The sequence below is a fragment of the Rhinolophus sinicus genome, linkage group LG06, assembly GCF_036562045.2.
Source record: "Rhinolophus sinicus isolate RSC01 linkage group LG06, ASM3656204v1, whole genome shotgun sequence".
Lineage (NCBI taxonomy): Eukaryota > Metazoa > Chordata > Mammalia > Chiroptera > Rhinolophidae > Rhinolophus > Rhinolophus sinicus.
In genome coordinates, this window is record NC_133756.1 from 47,604,695 (window position 1) to 47,627,416 (window position 22,722).

Here is a 22,722-nt window from a genome sequence, read left to right on the forward strand (position 1 = left end):
TTGAATCAAAAACACGAACTTTGTAATGGAGAAGCAGTGATAAGAAGCCCATGGTGAACATTGAATCTGTCTGTCATGCTAAATCACCAACAACTATCTTAATTACAATTATGGAACCAAATGTAATTTTTTTAAATTAAAATTTATTGGGGTGACAATGGTTAGTAAAATTACATAGGTTGTAAATGCTTTAAACCCTGGCAAAATTAGAATAACATAACTAACAAAATTGGAAGTTACGAAAAGGAAGTGAGACTGGTAATTTCCTTACCTTTTATGGCACGAAGTCAACTAATGGAATCTAAAATTAGTACATGTGGTTCAACACAATGACTCTAACTTCTCAATGACTTTTTAAATAATTTCGCAATTCTTTCGTGGGAAGAAACATTTATCAGCAGTTTTCATTTTCACTTCAATTTCTTTTTCTTGTGTTGAATTCAATTAAATTTATTTTCATTGCAGTTTCCTTTGGTAAATTGAATTTTATAAGTTAAATTAAATTAAAAACTTTGCATGAAAAGGTATGATATTATTTTCATAAAATTAGTGCTATCCAGTTATATACCTTTCTCTCTCTCTAGCCTCTGTCTCTACATGTGCCCAGAGAGAAGCCTGGTATAATGTTACTAATGGTGTGGGATTTGAGGTTATTTTATAATTTCTCCTCTGTACTTTGCCAAATTGCTTGCATTTTTAAGTGATAGAGTAATTAATCAAAAACAAATATGCTCAATAACAAAGCATTGATTTTTTTTCCTTTAAAGAAATCATCAAATATTATAAGACTTTCTCTTAGCAATTAAGCCATCTTCACCAGTTAAGTCTTCTTAAGAAATCCTGATCCCTTCCTTTCAAGATTGAAAATGAGATACTATATCACTTACTATGCTTTTGAGCAAGCCACCCGGTATCACTGAAAGGGCCGTATTAGCATCATTACCATACAGAAATGTCTTCATCCCATTCCTCATTTCCCAAACTCATGAGTACCCTTCTCTTTTAAAGCCAGACCAATGTCATGTGGAAAAAAAGACTCTTCTTCACTGCCATCTCTTTACACAGTATGCTAAACACTCATACTCAATGACCACAACCAACTTGTTATTTAATATTCACTACTTTCTGTAATACTAAGTCAAAGTCAGAAAGCACATAGCTGAGTTAAACAAGACTGTTCTCTGAATAAATGATGTAGTTACTGGCATCCCCAAAATGGCTCTTTCATTAAAGTAGCAGTGTCCTTCTTTGTTGCTTACTGATCTGTGTATAACCTCATTCCTGTCTATACCACGGCTGAGAAAATAATCAATAACTACACAAAAGTTTTCTTCCATGTGATGAAAAAATAAGATACTGTTAAGCACTTCTCCTCAGGTATCCTCAACACCTAAAACCCAATGTAGAATTTACTCATCAGTGGTCTTATCTACATTTTTCTAGATTGTATGTCACTGGTTATTTTTTCTTATTTTACTTTTCCATCATACACACGTGTCATTTATTTGGGGCTGGTTTTGCACACTTTTTGCTGCTGTGACTAAAACTAATACTTGCTATAAGGAGGAAGACTTTGAATCTTGTTTTTGAACTTTCGGAACTGATAGCAGTCAAGATTCTCTCATTAGCAAGTGACAGACCACAGAAGGCAAAGTAGCTTTAGCAAAACAAGGAAGCAATGAACTCACATAACCAGGAGTCCGAGGGTGGACTTCCGTCACAATAAGATCTTAATCTGCCCCTCTTTTCACCTCTTGGGCCTGCTGTCCTTAGAATTGACTTCATGCTTAAGAGGTGCTCTCCACCGGGCAAAAACTAAAACCATTAGCCAGTCCAGGCTTAGAATTTCAAAAGAGTTTGTGGTCCCAGATGAAGGAGAAGCAGGTCTCTCGTATATCATATCAATCTCCAAAGGGGATTCTGATGGTCTAGCATGTATCACAGCTGACTTCTGTGTCTAGACAAGGGAATGTACATGATTGATAGTCTTACCGAAATTACATGGATTGGGGAAGGGATAGTTCTCCAAAGAAAGATGTGCTAGTCAAACAGGGAAGAAAAATTAATGTTCACTAAAATATCTACATCCTCAACAACAAAACCCAGCAATTTTGTATGGAAAACAATTATTTTGTGTGTTCTGGGAAAACTATGAGTTTACCAGAGTGAAGGGTGTAAAAACTTCACTGGTACCATACCAATTATTAAGAAATATCCTAATAAACAACATCATGGGCTATGGGAAAATCCTAAAAAAAAATCCTACTTTCAAAAATTTTTTGGCTCTTCCTTCTTCTCATTTTTATCTTTCTTCTGCTTGTGGGACATCACCAAACTTGGAGATTTGTTTGTAACAATACATAGATTCACAATTAATATTTTCACTGGTATCTACTTCACTATTTAAGATTTTTTAATTATTATAAGGTAAAGTATGTATTTTGTTATTTTCATCATTACTTTTATCCTTCAAGAAAAACTATTTGAAGACATTAATATAGTTCCAAAAAAAATGTGAAATTTAACAATAACATGTAATTAATATAAATTGTTACTCAGAACAAATCACACCTTGTTAATTGAATGTTATTTTAGAGAAAATGACCAAAGAGCACTGTGGTACATTCTGGTAGTTACAAACATGTTCACAAATTCTTTCACATTCCTCCCATTGAGAAGTGAGGTCGATGTTCCCTCCCTTTGAACCTGTACTAACTTTAATAACGGGTTTCTAACCAATATAATGCAGTAGAAGTGACAGTGTGTGACTTGTATAGCTAAGTCATAAAAGGCAACATAGCTTCAACACTGAAGGGTGTTTTGTTTACTAAAATACCCTAATTTGGAAGCCTGAGTCACTATGTAAAAAGTTCAGCTATCTTGAAGTGCCATGCTGCGAGGAAGCTCAGGCCACACAGAGAGGCCATATTTAGATTTGAGTCAATTTCTTCACCTGAGGTCTGAGCCAATAGCCAGCATCAACCACCAGCCATGGGAGTAAAGATGCCTGCAGATGATACCAGCCGCCTCCATGCAGTCACTCCCAGCTGCTTAGTGTTCTTAGCTGAGGCCCCAGACATCGTGGTACAGAATCAAGCCATTTCTGTTCTCGCCTGTTTGAATTTGTGATCTATGAAATCTCTGAATTTAATAAACTGGTTGTTTTAAGGGGCCAAAGTTTGGGATAATTTGTTATGCAACAATAGATAACTGGAGCAGGCATGCCTTCGTAAAGTATTAAGAACATAAATGATTAAAGCCACAATAAGATTCTACTGTGTACGAGTATACATCAGCTGAGCAAAAACTAGAGAGCCTAAAAATGTAACTGTGGCAAAGATGTAGAGCAGTCAAAACTCTCATCCACTGCTTTTGGAAATGTAAACCAATAGGGAAGGAAAACTGGGCAAAATCTAGTAAAATTGCCTGTGTACATGCCTAGTGACCTCAGTTCTACACATAACAGTACAACCTGGAGAAACTCATTTGTCCGTTAGGAGGTAGGTATGAAAAATATTCATTGCAAACTTTCTTGTAATAACAAAAAATTTTAAAGCATTCTAAGTATCTAGCAAAATGAGAATGAATAAATAAACAAAGATAAATTCACATGTTTCTATGCAGGAAAGAAAATGAATTAGAGCTACAAACATCCACATGAACGACCCTCAGAAGCATAAAACTGAGTGGGGAAAAAAAGGCAATTGCAGAAAACTCTAAGTATGATAGTTTACCTCAAGTTTTATATGTATATATATCGCAGCATAGTGTTTAATAGCAAAGATTATGAAGCCAGACCGTGTTCAAATTACACACACGTACCAACTGAGTGTCTGAGTTACCTAACCCATCTGGGTTTTAGTTTCCTCATCAGCAAAATGGAGATAATATTAATTAAAATAATATTACCTATCTCATTTGACTAAAATGTCAAAATTTAGCACTTTTAAAACACTTAGAAGAGTGCCTGACACATTATAAGTGCTCATTTGGCTAATACTATTATTTTTAAAATTAAACTGCATGAAAATGAAAAACATCAAATTCAGGATAATGATTATTGCTGGGATAGGAATGAGACAAAAGATGGAAATGAAACTAAGGAGGGAAACACGGGACTTTTGTTGTATTATCAGTATTTCCTTTTTTTCTTTGTTTCTTTCTTTCTTTGTTTTTTAACTATCCCGGTCAAATATTTCTATTTCTTTTATTTATTTATTTATTTATTTATTTATTTATTTATTTATTTATTTATTTGGGGAATATTGGGGAATGGTGTGGTTTTCCAGGACCCGTCAGCTCCAAGTCAAGTCATTGTTTTCAATCTAGTTGTAGAGGGCGCAGCTCACTGGCCCATATGGGAATTGAACCAGCGAGCTTGGTGTTATAAGCACTGTGCTCTAACCAACTGAGCCAACCAAACGCCCAGTATTTCCTATGTGTTGGGTGGCGCATGCATGGGGGTTCATTATATTATATTTTTATACATTTTTGTGTGTCTTAACTATTTCATATAAATTAGTGAAAAAAACAAAGACTATCGAAGATTTTCTGGGAAAATCTTCACTGAATGTACATATTAAATCTGTGAAATGACATTTTTAGACTGAACCAATGTCAAAATGCCTCTTGTAGTCAATAAATAATAGAAACATTGAGCAAAAGAGAACAACAATAATGCAAAATATCAGATGATTGCAGAAGAAAATTAAGGAAATACTCAGGTGCTAGAAATGAAGGGATAGCGCAAAGCCATACTGGAAGCAGGAGCTGAAGCTGTGGTGGTTGGTGGCTCATGGGAACAGCAGACAAGCTAGAGGACCAGCCTTTGGAGTTTTAGGGCCCATTAAGGCTCCAAATTTTTGGAGTTTTAGTGCCCATTAATGTTGGGAGAGGAGATGAGGCCTTAGGTCCATACAAGGTGAATAGCAGATACTTCTGCATTAAACCTAGAGCCTAAAGACTGAATATCAATGAAAAGGATATTTAAAAAACTCCAACATCTCTCCCGGGCCATTAAGAGGAAAGAAGCTTGTCATTTGGGAGGGGGAGCAGGAAAACGTGAAGATTGAAAAAAAAGACAGCTTGAAAAATCACATCTCCAAACATGAGATCACAATGTGTGGTGAGGAAATTCAAGCAGAGGAATTAAGAGAGAAACTTGTCCAGGATGAGTTAAATTCCTTTGTCAGATATAAATGCAAAAACATATAATGCTGAAACTCCCACAACCAAATATTCTCCCTGGGAAAAAAAAAATCTAGAAATGATATCAAAAAAATTACAAAGTACATGAGGAAATCAACTGCCATGAGGGAGAGTTGGTAAATACAACAAAATTGAAAATTGGCCCTCTAAGAATCAGAATATTAATCCATCCTCCGTTCCTAAATTAAACTTTAGGAATATGGAAAGATTGGAAGAAGAACCAAATGAAAATTCCAGAAACTAAATATATAGCCATTGAGGAGAGAACGAAATGACTGTGTTTTTTTAAATCTCTTCACCTTTTTCACCCAGCTCCCCAACACCCCCTCCCATCTGGCAACTATTATTGCATAGTAATCTATACGCAGGTGAAGAGAGAATTTAAAAATTGGAAAGGAGAACAGAATAAATAACTCAGAATGTGGCACAGAGAGATGAAAAATGTGTAAAAGTTTGTGACTTGTTATATGAAATGAGAAGATCCAAAATATATCAAAGACAGAGCAGTAGATATTTAATTTTCAGAGCAAAAATGACCTAAAATTATCCAGAATTAAAGAAACGTGAGTTTTCAGATTGAAAAGTACATCAATACCATAGAAAGGTAAGTAAAAGTAAACATACATTAGATTCAGCAGAGAGAAACTGTAGAGCATCAAAGAACATAAAGAAATCTTCAGAGCAACCAGAAAGAAAAAAGTTACCTAAAAAGGATGACAATTAGATAGACTTTTTATCAGCAAACATAGATGGTGGAAGATGACACAATAATACCTTCAAGAGCTGAGAATAAATATCTGTCAACCTACAATCCCATTTCAAGTCAAGCTCTCTTTGAAGAGTGAGGAAAGCAGAGAAGATTATCAAAGTCAGCCCCTTACTAAGAGAAATATATTTTAAATATACTTCAGTGAGAAAGAGAGTCCCTGAAAAGGAGTAAGATACAAGAAGCAATAATGAACAAAGAAATTAGTAAATATTTTAGTATGCAGTCACCATAAATAAGTAAAACAAACATTTGTGAAATGATTATGAATAAGATTATTTCATAGATCTTCCCTTCGAAGCCACAAGCCATTCCTTACTACACTTCAAAAAACAATGAAATAGGTTTTTCTCCAATAATTCAAAGGTGGTTCTACCTTACTAAATCAATTATTCTGTTACTATAATTAACTACATTAGCATTCATCCTAATTTCAAGAATTTAAAAATAACTTAGTAAATTATAAATAGTAGAAAGCTTTAGTAACACGATAGTGGTAGTCTCCAAGAAACCTATCACAAACATTGGCTTTACAGTAAATATTAGAAGCATTTGCATTTAAGTGAAGAAAAAGACACCATTAGTATTTAATATTTTCCTCAGATTCTTTCAATGCAATAACATCAGAAAAATAAACAGAAGTTTAAAAACTGGCACTAAAGGGGGAAAATGTGTCTACATTGAAAATCTAAGACAATACATGAAAAATGACTGGATTTAATAAAAACGCAAAATAAGATGGATAAGCACAGAATCAATCTACAAAAATCAATAGTTTTCCCATATGACTCAACTACACAATTATAATAGCGAATGTAATTTTTAAAATCCCCTTCACAATACTAACAGAAACTGTATTATACTAAAGATAGTATAACAAAAAAGAAATAAAATCTGATTGAAGAAAACTGTAAATCTTTATAGAAGAATGTAGAATATAACTTGAATAATATAAAGAACCATTATGTCCCTAGAAGGAAAGAGTGGCAAAGACTCTATCTGACTAAACTTCAGTTTAGATAGGCTCTTCTGAGCCCTCTTTTCTACTGGGCCTCATCCTTGGGCCCTGTCTTTGGCAAGCCAAGCCCAGTTTTAAAAGAATCCTGTAAAGTTAGTTTAGTGAGAATCCCCCACCCTTAATATCTGATCCCCATGGCCTTCCTTCAGCAAGATTCCTGTTAAGTCAGTTTATCAAGAATCCTCCTATCCTTCCTGTCTCCTCTTAGTAATTTTTCATCCGCCTACCCCGCTCACTCTGCTCAGGGCTATACCCACCTGTCTTCGTCCTATTCAGTGTTGAGCCCAATCTCTCTCCCCTACTGTGTTAGTCTTGAGACCTATCATAATACAGTAATTCTGAATAAAGTCTTCCTTACCAGTTTGACAAGTGTCAGAATATTTTTTTACTGTAACAAGAGTCAATACTGTAAACAGTCTTTTCAAATCAATCTATTAATTCAATTTTTTCCAGTCAAAATCCTAGAGAATTTTTATGGAGTTTATTAATGTTATTCTCAAGATTTCAAGATTTCATGAAAGAGTACAAATACAAAGTTGTACAAGATGACTTTGTAAAATAACAACGACAGGTAAGATGTCCTGTATGTCTAAAGACTATAAAACTACTGTAATTAAAATAATATGGTACTCAAGATCCATCCATGTTGTCACAAATGGCAAGATTTCATTCTTTTTAATGGCTGAAGAGTATTCGTGTGTTTGTTTCACATCTTCTTTATCCATTTATCCATTGAGGGATATTTAGGTTGAAATAAGTCAGACATTGAAAGATTAATACTGTATGATATTAGTTATATGAGGAATTTTAAAAAGCCAAACATTTTTAAAGAAACAGAGTAGAAATAGTTACTCAGGGCTGGAGGTGGGGAAATGGGGAGATGTTGGTCAAAGGTTAAGTGAGTTCTGGGGATTTAAGGTATAGCATGATGATTATAGTTAACATTTCTGTATTGTATACTTGAAAGTTTCTAAGAGAGTAGTCTTAAATGTTCTCATCACAAAATAGAAATGGTGATTACATGATGCTACGGTGGTAATCACTTTGCTATATGTAAATGTACAAAATCAACATGTTATACTTCTTAAACTTACACAATATTATATGTAAATTGTATCTCAATAAATCTGGAAACAATCCCCCCCCAAACAAGCAAACAAACAACAAAACAAAACAACATGTGGTGAAGGGGCAGGCAAATAGATCAATAGAAAACAATAGTTCAGAAATGTCCCCAAAATATACAGTTTATAATCTAATACAGATTGCATTTCTAAGAAGTGGTGGGAAAAATAAACTAATATATAAATGGTATTGAAACAGGTGGTTATCTATTTGAAAATTGTAACAAATTATAACAAATATAAAAACAAATTCCAGATGGATTAAAAATAAAATGTAAACAATAAAAGTACACATTTAGTAGGAAAAAAATCAGAATAACATCTTTATGACTTTGAATATATGTCTTTCTAAGCAAAACATAAAACTCCAAACAAAGAAGCAATAAAGGAAAGACTGAATACTACCAATTTATACCATAAGTTTAAATTGTATAAAGGAAAATCTCCACAAGCAAAATTTTAAAATAAATAATATTTTGCAAAAAAATTTTGCAATATACATTAAAAAGGATTTATCTCTACTATATGATATAAAAATAGCTCTAAGATAAAGACACGTGTGCTCCAATGTTCATTGCAGCTTTGTTTACGGTGGCCAAGACATGGAAACAACCAAAATGTCCTTGGATAGATGAATGGATAAAGAAGTTGTGGTATATATACACAATGGAATACTATTCAGCGGTAAGAAAAGATGATATAGGAACATTTATGACAACATGGATGGATCTTGAGAGTGTAATGCTGAGCGAAATAAGTCAGACAGAAAAAGCAGAGAACCATGTGATTTCACTGATATGTGGTATATAAACCAAAAACAACAAAAGAACAAGACAAACAAATGAGAAACAGAAACTCATAGACACAGACAATAGTTTAGTGGTTACCAGAGGGTAAGGGGGGTGGGGGGTGGGGGGTGGGAGATGAAGGTAAGGGGGATCGAATATATGGTGATGGAAGGAGAACTGACTCTGGGTGATGAACACACAATGGGATTTATAGATGATGTAATACAGAATTGTACACCTGAAATCTATGTAATTTTACTAACAATTGTCACCCCAATAAATTTAATTAAAAAAAAATTAGCTCTAACACAAAACATCCCAACTAAAAGTAAAAAAAAAAAAAAAAAAAAAAAGAATATGAATAATTCATAGAAAAATATAAATGGCAAAATTTATTTTTATAGAAAGCCCAATTATCAGGAATCAGAATCAAGGTAATGCAAGTGAATATAAGATGGCAAAACAATGCAAAAGATTGGGAGAGATCATTTTCACATATAAAGAATTCAGGGAATTTCATGGGAAGTTGCTTGAGGATTGGAGTGAAAAACAAACATGAAGATGTGGAAGATGTGGAATATAAGAAATAGTGAGATCAAATAAGAGTTCAAGGAAAGAAATCCCAGGTGAAAACAGAGCAGCAGGCCAGGCCCAGAAAGGAAGTGGCCCAAACTAGAACAAGAATTTGGAGCCCTCCAAAAAAAATTGGCTTAAGAAAAAAGGCTAAGATGGATCCCAATGAAATATAGGATGGAAATAAAAGGCAGGAAGATATTAAGAAGTTGGTGAAAGGAAAATATACTTTTAACAAAAAAAAGAAAGAAAAACAAAGACTTCACTAAAAATAATAAAAAACCTAAACAAGAAAATCGCAGACCAAAAGTGAAGCACAGTAAAATGTGCTGTGGGTTTTGTGCAACTCAAGGAGTATAAGAGATAGAATCCATTTTTTTTTCTCAATAGGAGGAACATTTTATTTTCTATGGTAGGCAGAATAATGACTTCTAAAAGATGTCCATGCTCTAATCCGTGGAACCTGTGTATATGTTATCTTACATGGCCAAACAGATTTTACAGATGTGATTAAGATTATGAATTTGAGAGAAGGATTACCCTGGATTATCCAGGTAAGCCCAATGTGATCACATGAGTCCTTAATAACAGAGAACCTTGTCAGGCTATGCTCAGAGAGAAATGTGAAGATGATGGAAGGGTCAAAGAAATACAACGTTACTGATTTTGAAAATGGAGAAAGGAAATGGGCCAACGAATGAGGTGACCTTTAATAGCTGGAAAAGGCAAGGAAATAAATTCTCCACTAGAGCCTTCAGGAGGAAGCATCCCTGCTGACACCTAATTTTAGCTGAATGAAACGCATGGAAGACTTCTGATTCCCAAAACTATAGCATTTGTGTTGTTTTAGCAGGTCACTAAGCAACTTTGTTGAGTAGTAGGGCACTAAGTTTATAGTAATTTGTTACCGCAGCAGGTGGGTACTAATGCACTCCACAAGGTGCAAACGTCATGACCTTGACGTGGTTCTGCAGTGAAAAGTATTTCACAAAGTAGCATAGATTTATTTTTGATTCTCAACCTTTTAGAATCAACCTACATACAATGTAAAATAAGACTCAAATATCATTACAGAACAGAAGATAAACATTAATTATCCAAATGACAGAAATTAGAAGATGGAAGGAGCGGTGGATGGAAGAGTATCCTTATATTACAAAATAGGAACTCAGAGACATCACTGAAAGTTGATGGAACAAGAAAGAGATTTAAGTATAAAATTTGAAGTTACACAAAGGTGCCAATATAACTAAAGATAGTGTTATTAACTGTCAAAATTAGGATGAAAAGGGAGTAAATTACATGGGGTGGTATAAGATAGTATCTAAAATTGAAAACCCAGCAAATAGCAATATATTATACTAGAGTCACAAAATTTATCTCACACTCGCCTTGGGGTAGAGAATATGTATGTAGCTCCTTAACTTTATCCCTTATCAATCCAGTTCCCCTCTCTCCCAATTTCTTACCCTCTGGCTAAAGGAGGAAATAGTGTTTATGCTATTCACTTTAATGAATAATCCAGACTGATAAATCAAGCAATTTATTTAAAAAATATTCAGTCTGAGAGTTCACCCCTCCACCTGATTCTCTACCTGAGACAATATGTCTACAGGAAGAGGGAGAAGGTTTACCTGTGTGTTCTCATTGTATTGGGGGAAGGGGATCCTGTCCCTCATGCTGGGCCTTGGGTGTGACTGGCTGGCATCTGCAGCTCTTAGCCATCGTTCTTCCACACATCAGGCAGGATGCTGGCATTGAGCCTACATCACCCCCACTTTTGTGTAAGACACCCCAGTCTGCTTCAGCACCGTGGAGTTCCCCCTCCTCTCAGCTCACAGCATGTTTTGTCCATATTACACATTCAGCTGCCCCTGCAGTGATTCTTAGGCACCAGAGCTCTGAACATGCGCTGTACTGTCATTTGTTGTGAGATTGCTACTGGTACTTTGTTTCTAATAATTAAAATACCAAAGATCCTCCCAGATTCAAGTAATCCCCCTAACCACACTGTCTCAGTCACTGTGGTCTAACGCACTTTCTTGAGTGGGCAAAAGAGGAACCATGACAGCCGTGACCCCACAAACGCGCAGGGAAGCGTGTTACCCATGAGATCTTCACCATCATGGATGTCATGGTAGAAATGTCCAGGATTGCTGTCATGCTTACTTGTGGCAGCTCCTGTGCTATCACAGCGCTCTAATGCTGCTCCTCACTTCCTTCATCTCACCAGATAGCCTGGAAGTGCAGGCTGGCAGGGACTGGCTCCCATGCCCCTTTGAATCCACCTGGCTGTCCTGTCACATAATGGGTGTTGACTGATTGCCCAAATGTTGGCCTGAGAATACTGTGGACACATTAGCCCAATAAAACCTTAAGTGGAGTGGACTGGCATAAGCTGTCGATTCTGGTACACAAGCACAAAACTTAGATTTTTACAGCTATTTTCCTCTATCAGCAGCATCATAGTGGAATAAACATCAGCTTTAAAATAACATCTACCCGGAATAGTATCTTGGCCCTAATATTTACTGGTGGTGTAGAATTGAGGAAGTTATTTGAGCTCATGATGTCTTCTCACTTGTAAAGCAGAGATTTACGAATGCAAATAAATTTAAAACAAGTTAAAAAAAGGAAGGCATCTAAAGCATCTAGCATACTTCCTGGTTCATGATAGGTTTAGAGCAGATGTTAATTCTTTTCCTCCTTCTCCTTTTCCTTCAAGGAGCAGGGGGAGATAATACACCCAGTGACACAGGAGAAGAGAAAACCTCCGAGTTCAAAAAAGTGATGTCTGATCAACTCTGTGGGTCCAGGAGCTTGGTTGTTTTTTCTTTGCCCCTGGCATCTGTGCTACTACAGTTTGGCGTATTGTGAATGACCATGGGACTGCCCTTGAGGCCAATCTTTAGCCTAATTCTTTCAGTCCATTTGTGGGCTTTGCTGGCCAGGCTCCCTGTGAAGACAAGTGCCCCTTTGTGCCTGTTCCTTCCATTTTTAGAAAGATGACTAATCTTCTCTCTATCTGAGAGATAAATGCCTTCTAAATTGTGGTCCTTGCCCAGCTCTATGACTATATTGCAGGAGCCTGCAAGGTTCACAGGGTCCTGGCACTTCCTGAGGTGACGTCACCGTGGGATTAAATGCCTGACCTAGAGTGGCCTTTCCCTGTGACAGGAAAGTCTTCACACCTAGACAGGAACATCACTGAGGCAGTGAGCAAAGCTAAAATCCACTCTAGTTAACCTCTTTTCCCCTGAAAATTCCCCTTTTTGTGAAACATTAGCCAAAGGTTGCTTTTTTCATCTGGGTCATGTGGAAAATCATGCTATTCTAGAAAGGAAATGAAATGGCATTTCTTTGGCAGCCAATTTTGAATTCTGCATTTCAAACCATTCAAAGAGCCTCTGCAGCTGGCGGAAGATAGAAACTTATTTGAAGAGAGGAATTAGAAACGCATCAAAGAATTACAACTCTCTGGGGTAATTTTGATAAAAAATCAGACAGATGCCATCTGTCTAGCATGGCTTCTTCATTCATTTTGTTCATTCAGAAATATTATTAGGCATGTCAGTTGTGAGGGCCCTCTGTTACGTACTCGTGATACAAAGATAATAAGACACAAAGATAGGTGGTATATATGTGAACAAGTAATTAAAGTCACATGAGACAGTTGCAATAAAAAAATGAATAAGCAAAGCATAATGATAGCTGGGAAGAAGAGCTAGGAAAAGGTTGAGGGGAAGGAGTCAGGAATATCTCACAGCATAAGTAAGCTCTGAGGTTTTAGTATAAGGATGAATAGGTCTGTAGGTGTATCAATGGGGAAAGACATTCCAGCCGAAGGGCACAAGTGTTATACTACATCATGTGTATGGGGAACTGCAATTAATATTCTGTAATACTGGAATACCAGATAGCAATGGGAAAATGGTAAGAAATGACAATGGAGAGGTCACGTGGGGTCACATCATGAGAGGCAGGGAATGCCATACTATGATCATTGGGCTTCACCCTGAAGGTTATGGGAAACCACCGAGGGATGTTAAGTAAAAGAGATAGACGATGTGATCTAAATTGCATTTCAGAGCTCAGGCTAGAATCAAGAAGAATGAATCCTAAGAGGTGAGTAAAAAGAGTGTTATATCAACCTAGTAAAGAGGCAGTCAAGGTCCCAAATAAAGTGCAAAGAAGAGGAGAGAGTGCAGGACTTAGTGACCATTGGATTAGAAAGGGTGGGATTCCCAGGTTTTAGGCTTGAGAAGCAGATTTGTACAGGGATATCATGAGTCTGGGTAGCTGTGAAGAAGGTGGATGGAGATGGTGTTCTCAGCTCATCAGAGAGGTCTGGGTGGACATAGAAGTTTGGGAGTCATTGGGCGGAGTACAGGTGGCAGTTGAATCCTTAGGCATAGAGATCATTTCCAGGAGAACGTACAGAGCAGAAGTTATAAATGGGCAGCTCAAAGCCAAGTACGGCAGTAGATGTGTTTGATTTGGCTTGCATAATGCTTTTATTTAAATTCATTGCCAACATTTAAAAGTTGGGAGCTATAACAAAGAAAAAAATCTAAAATTCTGGCTTTTCTGAAAAAAGTCAGAATATCTGGCAATACTGAGCCCACACTCTCATACCAACAATGGCCCAGCCCGATCAACTGCTGCCCCTTTAAGAAGGGCATCCAGCTCACCTCTTTGTTCATCTCCACTCACTTCTATCAACTGTTTGGTCCCTGATGTCCTGAGTTTGCAAAGAGAAGGCTAGAGATGAGCAACAATAAAGGGGCCTGAGTAGCAGAATAATGCTCCCCAAAGACATTCACATCCAAATCCCCAGAATCTGTGAAGAGGTTTGGCTCCATAGCAAAGGGGAATTAAGGTTGCAGGTGGAATTAAGGTTGTTCACCAGCTGGGCTTAAAATAGGGAGAGTGCAGTGGATTACCCAAGTGGGCCCAATGTAATCACAAAAATCTTTAAAAGTGGAAGAGGGAAACAGAAGGGGAGGTCATGCAGCATGAGAAGGACTCAGCCCCGTGGGGCTGCCTTTGAAGACACGGGAATGGAAGAATCCTCAAAAGTGGAAGAGAAACAAAGTAGAGTCAGAGAAAAGATGTAACTATGGAAGCATGGTCAGAATAATGCAATGTGAGAAACACTCCACCAGCCATTGTGGGCTTTGAAGATGGACAGACGGATAAGGCCCATGAGCCCCTAGAAGCTGGAAAAAGCAAGGAAATGGATCCTTCCCTAGAGTCTCCAGAAAGAAACCCAGCCCTGCTTGATTTTAGCCCAGTGAGACCGGAGATGGGTGTTTTGATTGGACTTCTAACTTAGAGGCTGTAAAATAATAAATTTGTGTTACTTCAAGCCACTAAGTTTGTGGTTACAATAACTGTAGAAAAATAAAACATGACTGGTGGAAAAGAAGTAAACAGGGAAAGAGACTGAGGAAAATCAACGAGATAGGAGAGAACCAGAGAAAGGACAGTAAGGTAACCAAGAGATGGCGACTTTCAGAGAGATACAATCAAATGACACTGAGATGTGAAGTTTGAAGACGTTGATTCTGAAGGTGAAGGATGAAATATATCAATGCTATATTTCAACCCTAAGGGCACATCAGAATCACTAAGGGACATTGTTAGAAACCCCAGCCGCAGGGTCCACCTCAGGCTACTGCCTCAGGCTCTGATAGGGAGCCAAGTGTAACCATCTCTAAATGAGATGGCCCAGTGTTTTACTAGATTAAACGAGTACTTCATACTTGTTGACTTAACTCTTACTTTCAAGGCTCCTTGCAGCCTTTTAACAGAAGAAAAGCCAGTTGAAATTTAATGGCACATTTTGATAAAACTATTTATCTGCATGATTTTTGTTCCTACATGGATAATAAACTCCTGGTAGGCAGTAGGTGCTTGCCAAATATTTGCAGAATGGACAAATGAAGTGAATGTAGGCACTGGATGACTGTTGTTTTCCACAGCCAGCAGAATGGGTAGAAACCATGTACCTCTTAAGAGTCTATGAATTAAATGATTCAGGTGATTTCTGTACATTCACTTGTTATGTGGGTGAAGTTGTAATTTTCTGTTTTGGTGCCTGGAATCTTCCACTACTTGTCAGGTCATCAGAACCAGCCAGGATTAATCCCCAGGGTCTTGTGGGTTAGTGTGACAAGGCACCTCCTTTCATAGTCCCATTCTTGAAATGGCCTTTGGTAATAGTACACTAGCCTAGATAAAATGAAATTGATCTCTAACCTCATCTTGGAGGTTGCAGAGAACACTCCCAATTCAATGCTTAAAGGGCTGGCCTCGGAGATTGGCCTCTGAAAATTATTGAGCTAAGAATGCCAGCCTTGGGCATTCTTGGACCGCAACAACTGTCCTCCACTTGCATGACTCTGAAGTTCAAAATGTGACATCGGTGTGGGCGCTAGACACACTGGATCACAGAAGCCTGATCTACGTCGTCACCTGGGGCAAATTCCCAAGGCCAAGGAGAGAGAGCGTTGTGTTGCTGAAGTTCTAATGCAAGAAAAGAATTGCAAATGCTTGGTATTTAATGGAAGGCTAGCATTCAAATAGAACTTTCCAGGAAAGGAAGAAGCATGCTTTGAGATCAAGAGGTTGGAGTCTGGGAGATGCTGAGGGACATCCTGCCTCCTAGGAAGAAAGGGGATCAATCACTTGTTCAAATAGTAATAAGAGCGACTGACAGAGAGTGTTGACTATGTGTTTTCATGTCAGTGATGTCAGGAACAACTGTGACAAGGTTGAAAGAGTTGGGACAGAAGCCAGGTTGCAATGAGTTAAGAATACACTTTTGGAAAAGTCAGCTGAGATGGGAAAGTAGGTCAGCATGCTAGGAAGAAATTCCATGATGAAGGAAGATTTTTGTTTTGTTGTTATGTGCTTGGTTCTGTTTTTAGAATTAAGGGGACTTGAACATATATGCTATCTGCTTAAAACACAGGAAAGAAAATGATGGTAGGAACAAAAAAGGAAAGGAACACAAATGGAGGTAAGGTGAAGAGATGGGCTCATCAACACTAGTCACAGTAGGATTAGTCAGTAAATATTTATTGAGCACTTACTATGTGCTAGGTAGGCATTGCCCTAAGTGCCAGGATGAACAACACCGACACAGATATCATTCTTTCCTAGTGACATGAATTGAAATCCAGGCATGGCTGCTTCCAAAGACTTAACAAAATGCTGTCAGGATAGTCTCTCTCTCTCTCTCTTTCACTTTTCGGGTAGTCTGCACTCATGTGGTAGTAAAGATGGTGCCCACTATCTTCATCATTATATGGTCCACAAGTCCCACAGTCTCAGTAAAATAAAGAGATTATATCTCAGGGGCTCTGCCAAGACCCCCCTACCCCCCAAGAGTCTCTGAATTGACGCTGATTGGTGCAGATTTCAGTTATGTGTCCCTTCTGACCCAGTATTGATCGCCAGGGAGATTAGTGTTTTGATTGGCCCCAAACTGGTCACATGTCTACCTCTGGAGCAGGAGTTGGTGTGAGGTGAATATTAACCATATGGACTACAATGGAAGAGGATGTTTCCAAAAAGGCAATTTTGATGTTTTGGACAGAAGAAGGGACACTGGGGAGGCAAAAAGTAGGAGTCCAATACAGAGGGATTGCTCATGAAAAGAAGGAAATCCCTCTCATCTCTTCAGGCTGAAGGAGAGGGAGGATTGGTGCCAAAGTGGACAACTTTGAAGACACAGGGTGAGAGTGGGAAAGTCAATACCTGGCAGACTGGTTTTTCCAGAAAAGTGGAGGCCAGTGCATGTGTAGAGAGGATGGAGCAGAAATAAGTTAGGAGACTCATGGAAAAGGGTTAAGGTTCAGAAGAACAGCTGAGGGAAATAGGAGAAAGGGCTGACATGACAAAATGATCATTAAGGGTTAACTGGTTTTGAAAACCATGAATCTGTCATGGCCCTAATTTGCACAGTTGTACAATTTTCTCCACAGGCTCAGCCCTGAATAATCACAACTATGACCATTTGTATAAAAAGACACAGTGAGAATCCCAATCTTCCTACCCATCCTGGGACAATTGGGCTCTCAGGCAGACCCCCAGGAGTCGTGTTTGTACAAAGGCTTCTAAGCCTTCTGGGAGAAGTGGTGAAGGAAGAAAGAGCGTAGGCCTGTGTGACACTGACTTTTGGTGACACAACCTTCCCACATCTCAAGAAACCACTGACTCAGGAAAGGACATTCACTGGGTGGCATAAGGATGCCCAGTGCTTGGACCCCTCCCAGACCCTGGCTCCTGGGAGATGAAGAATATGAAAGTTTCCCCTTTGGCTGGTACCTGGCAAACGCTTCACGGCCCTGTCTCTGGTACTTTTCTCCACCTCGAAGCTGTTGAACAACTAACTTAAGTTTCTCCTGAATACCAAGCACTGTAAGTTTGATATCATTTTCAGCCCTCTCATCATATTGATAAGATCGGTGTTATCACACTAATTTTGTAGAAGAGATTCCGAGAAACCTGCCCAAGGTGACACAGCTAGCAAGGAGCGGGTCTAGGGTGGCTAAGGGCCATGGCTTTGTCTGTCATGTGTGCTCCTGTTCTCTGTCACTGGGTATCCGAGAACACTGCTCCCTACACTGAATCCAAAGATTCCTGGAGGCCCTCAAATACACTCTCAGGGTTTGTGAGAATGTTTCTTCCTTTAAAGGGCCTGTAACTTGCTTGAGTTTCAGAGAATTTGGCCTGGAGAACTGTGCTCTCTTGTGGGAAGATACCTCTCAGCCCTGAGCTGGTGTGGACAGAAGCTTCGGGAACAAGTACTGAGCTTGCCACGGTGTGGGTTGCAAAGGATAGGGGCCACCCTGGCTAACCACAGCTGTGTCTTTGCCAGGGATGTGTCACAGAGGGATGGCTGTGGCTTTCAAGAAAGCCAGGAGGTGGCATGCAAGCTGCCAAGTGGTAAATGTCAAGGACTACAGTGATTACAGCACACAAAAGAACTTCATTGGTCTTCAAAGAGCAAGGTCCAGGAGGCTTAGCACTTCAGTTATAACTCTCAAGTAGGCCCAGACCAAACACCATGGCAAGTGTCACCCACTCCAGTGTTTGTCTCATAGACCAGGGGGACTTGGACAAACAAGAGTTCAAAGGTAAGCACTGCATGCAACATTACATTTAAAAAGCACTTCCACTTTAAAAAAGAAAGCTTTTACTCCTTTTGAAACTCCCTCCAGGGAAGTATTATTAAGCTCATCTTATAAGGGAAGAGCTCAGTACGGAAGATAGTAGCAGGGGCAGAAATCTATCCAAGAACTTCCCATCCAGGCTGTTTCCATGGAGCCCACCTGAAACACCTTTTCCCAGCAGTACTGAAAGAGGTCAGTACGGAGGTCAGTGGCCATGTCTTTGAGTTATCTAGTTAATATACTTTCATATCAATGTGCTATTTTCTCCTCCTATAAACAATGAACGCATCAACAGATGTTTTACAAAGGAATGTTCTTCAGTGAAAAGTTGTACAAGGGGACAAAGGTCTTTAATGCTTCACATTCAGTTAGTGGGAAGTTTTCTATGACGACTCACCAGGTCAGGCCCTCCCTTAAATAAAGTCAAATATGTCATTTGCTTTCATTGCTATGGTGAGCACAGGTAAGCCATATGGATTTTGGCTTTGGTAATAAAAGGGAAGAAAATGGGACTTTGAAAAGCACTACGTGTTAAACAGTGAATTCTCTTCATTTGGTCCTTTCCTCCACACCTTGTTTTCTGCACAGTACCCTGAGAGCCATCTTCAAAACCCTTGGTGCCACTGGGCCAGAGCCACCCACCTGATAGGATTAGTTTGACCTCTACAGCTTTGTTATTGTTTTCACGATCTTTTAAAAAATGTTTACCTAGTAATCAATATTTAACATTTGGGTAAAACCATTAAACAAATCAGATTCTGACCGAACTCAAAAACAAGCAATCCTATTAGAAAAAGGGCAAAGGATTTGAATACACATTTCTCCATATATATATATATATATATATATATATATATATATACACACACACACACACAGACGCACACACACACAAATGGCCAATAAGCACATGAAAAGATGCACAATGTCATTAATAATTAGGGAAATGTAAATCAAAACCACAACGAGATGCCACTTTATACCCATCAAGACAGCTATTATAAAAAAGAAAGTGAGAAAGCGAGCAAGAAAGCAAAAAAAGGAAAAAAAGAAAGAAAGAAAGAAAGAAAGAAAGAAAGAAAGAAAGAAAGAAAGAAAGAAAGAAAGAAAGAAAGAAAGAAAGAAAAGAACGAGAAAGAAAGAAAGAAAATCAGGGTTGTTTATTGTCTGGAGACACAGGAACTGTGCAGTGCTGATGGGAATGTACAATGGGGGAACCACTGAGGAAAACAACATGGAAAAAAAACAATTTTAGACTTACCATGATTCAGCAATTCCAATTCTGAGCGTATACCCAAAAGACTTGGAAAAAAAAAAAGGATTCAAACAGATATCTGTACACCTATGTTCATTGAACATTATTCACAATAGCCAAAAGATGGAAGCAACCCAAAAGTTCAACGACGGATGAATGGATAAACAAAATGTGGCATATACATACAATGGAACAGTTTTCAGGCTTTAAAAGGAAGGAAATTCCAACACATGCTACACCACGAATAAACCTTGAAGACATTGTGCTAAGTAAAATAAGCCAGTCACAAAGGGACACATTCAATACAATTCCACTTATATGAGGTACCTAGAGCACTAAATTCATAGAGACACAACATAGAACGATGTTTGCAGGAGCTGGGAAAGGGAGGAATAAGGAGTTATTGTTTATGGCTATGGAGTTTCAGTTTGGGAAGACAAAAAGTTCTGGAGATGAATGGTGATGATGATTGCACAATGATGTAAATGTACTTATTGCTACTGAACTGGACACTTAAAATGATTAAAATAGCGCATTTTACGTTATATATAATTTACCACAATAATAAATAATCAGATGTCCATTTTTCTTGAAAGCAAAACAAAACAAAACACAACTAAGAATATGCAGGAATCCTGGGCCCACCTTCTCAGTCAGCATGTTCATGACAACAGAGGAGGCCTCTAAACAGAGGCTCGTGTAAGCTCACAACCAAACCCTAAATGATTATGTCACCCAGAAGCCCACAAGCAGTGGGATCTCGGGAAGACTAAAAGGACCTATGCAGCAAAGGGGTATATGGATGGCAAAGCTTAGGGACCAGGTGTTTTTTCCGGGAATGTGAGTTTCTCTACCAAGGCTCCTAGGACTGGTGACTGGCCAGGTGAGCATTCATTGCCTGGACCACCTGGCGTATCTATGTGTCTCTGTGGTACCTAGGTCTCAACTCAGGCAGGACCCTGTCATGCAGGGTAACATGCTGGGTCTCTAGTCCTGCTCCCCGCACAAGAACGCAGGATATGGTGAGGACAAAAAGGAACACCCATGGAGCCATAGATAGGGGAGTCATACCACTAGAGCTTCGCAGGTGGCTAGGTTGGAGACACAGGAAACAGGAGCCACATGATCCGCAACCTGCCATCCACTTGTCTCTGCCAAACAACCTCACTTGTTAACTGCAATCCACACTCTGCCACTTGCTAGCTCAGCCACCATCTTCTTGCTAACCCCCGGTTTTTTGCTAGTGTAGCCACAGCAGTTATATTAGTGGCCAATAGCTCACTGGTTACAGCTAACAGCCAACTAGCCACAGCTGTTGGCCATCCAATCACAGTTGATGGCCATGTACTACTTGAGCCAGCACCTTTCCACGTGAGGCCGAGAGCCTGGAAACTGCTCTCTGGGGCTCTGTCCCCACAGACCCCATCACATTTTCTGAGCAGAGAACACTCTCCTACATGTGAGTGTTTTTCCTGGGCCTGGCTGTAAGTTGGAAGACCGCTTACAGCATATGCTATGTCTCACCTGGGACCCAAGTAGCCTGGAGATTCATATATTCCCCTAGCCAGAGCAAGAAACTCAGGAGAATGGTTTCCAGTTGTGGGGGCAAAATAATGATAATTTTCCTACCACCTTTCTAAGTTTTTCTGGCTGGGCTAATAATCAAACTGACATGAGACAGATTAGCAAGAGAATATGTCTAAAGTTTATTATGAATGTTTATGTGGATGCCATACAATATGGGACCTGAAGATGCACTGAGCAGTTGAGGGTTTCTATGCCATTTTTGACAAAGGACAAGGAGGCAGGTGTGTGAGGTTTCAAAGGAAAAGCAGGTAATTTGCAGGTAGATGACAAAGAGCAAACATGTGGTAAACAGATTCTTGCTGAACTAACCAGAAACAACGGGACACAGGGAAGTTCAGCAAACAGACTTTGCTAGGTTTCTCTAGCAAAGGTGATGCTAAACTAAGGTGATGCTTCCTTTCTTTTAGCAGGTTTTTCTATTTTTATTCCTTTAGGCAGGTACAAGGTTCTTTCTGACGCTTTTGTTTCTTAATAACCAGCTTAAAGTCAATATACTCCAAAGTATATTTTGGGGTGGCAAAACTTTCGTCCCCCTTACAGTTCCACATGTAAGGAGCTTGGAAATTGTCACTCTGTCCTAACAACAAGTAAAAAGCTGAATGGACTGAAAATGAAACAACTTTTCTCAAATTCATAAGAAAAGAAAGACATGGGGCAAACCACTGTCACTAATATTGGCGAGACAGACAGGCAAACAATGAAAATCACAACTTACCAGAGCAGAGACTAAGGAGTGGAAACTGCCGTGGAAACCAGTGCCGCAGGAGGAAAATTTGAACCGTAATTGATGAATTAACGAAAGCTCACTGTAGACAAGTCTGAGAGTTAAAAACTCCAGGGGGAGCCAGTGTTGGGAGGGAGGGGCAAACTTTTGTGAGTTTTACCTCCAAGAACTTCTCCAGATTCTCCTGGCAAGTACCTGGGGAAAATGACCTCAGGCTTCCAGCTGGGAGAGAGGAAAGGGAACCATTTTGAAATACACCAGAGTACTCTGTTTCCTCAACGAGGCTTGACATCAGGAAACACTAGTTAACAAGAGACTAATCAGCTGAGGTGTTATCAGCACTTACCTGGCCTAGGGGAAGGTAAATATCTAACTCTAGCCATTCTGTCATACCTAAAGGGGGTGATGATTTCTATGACCTAGTTGTGATATTTTAAAGATGCAATAAAAACCCTGTACTGAAAAAAGAAAGGCATATGAAAATGTGCTCCACATAT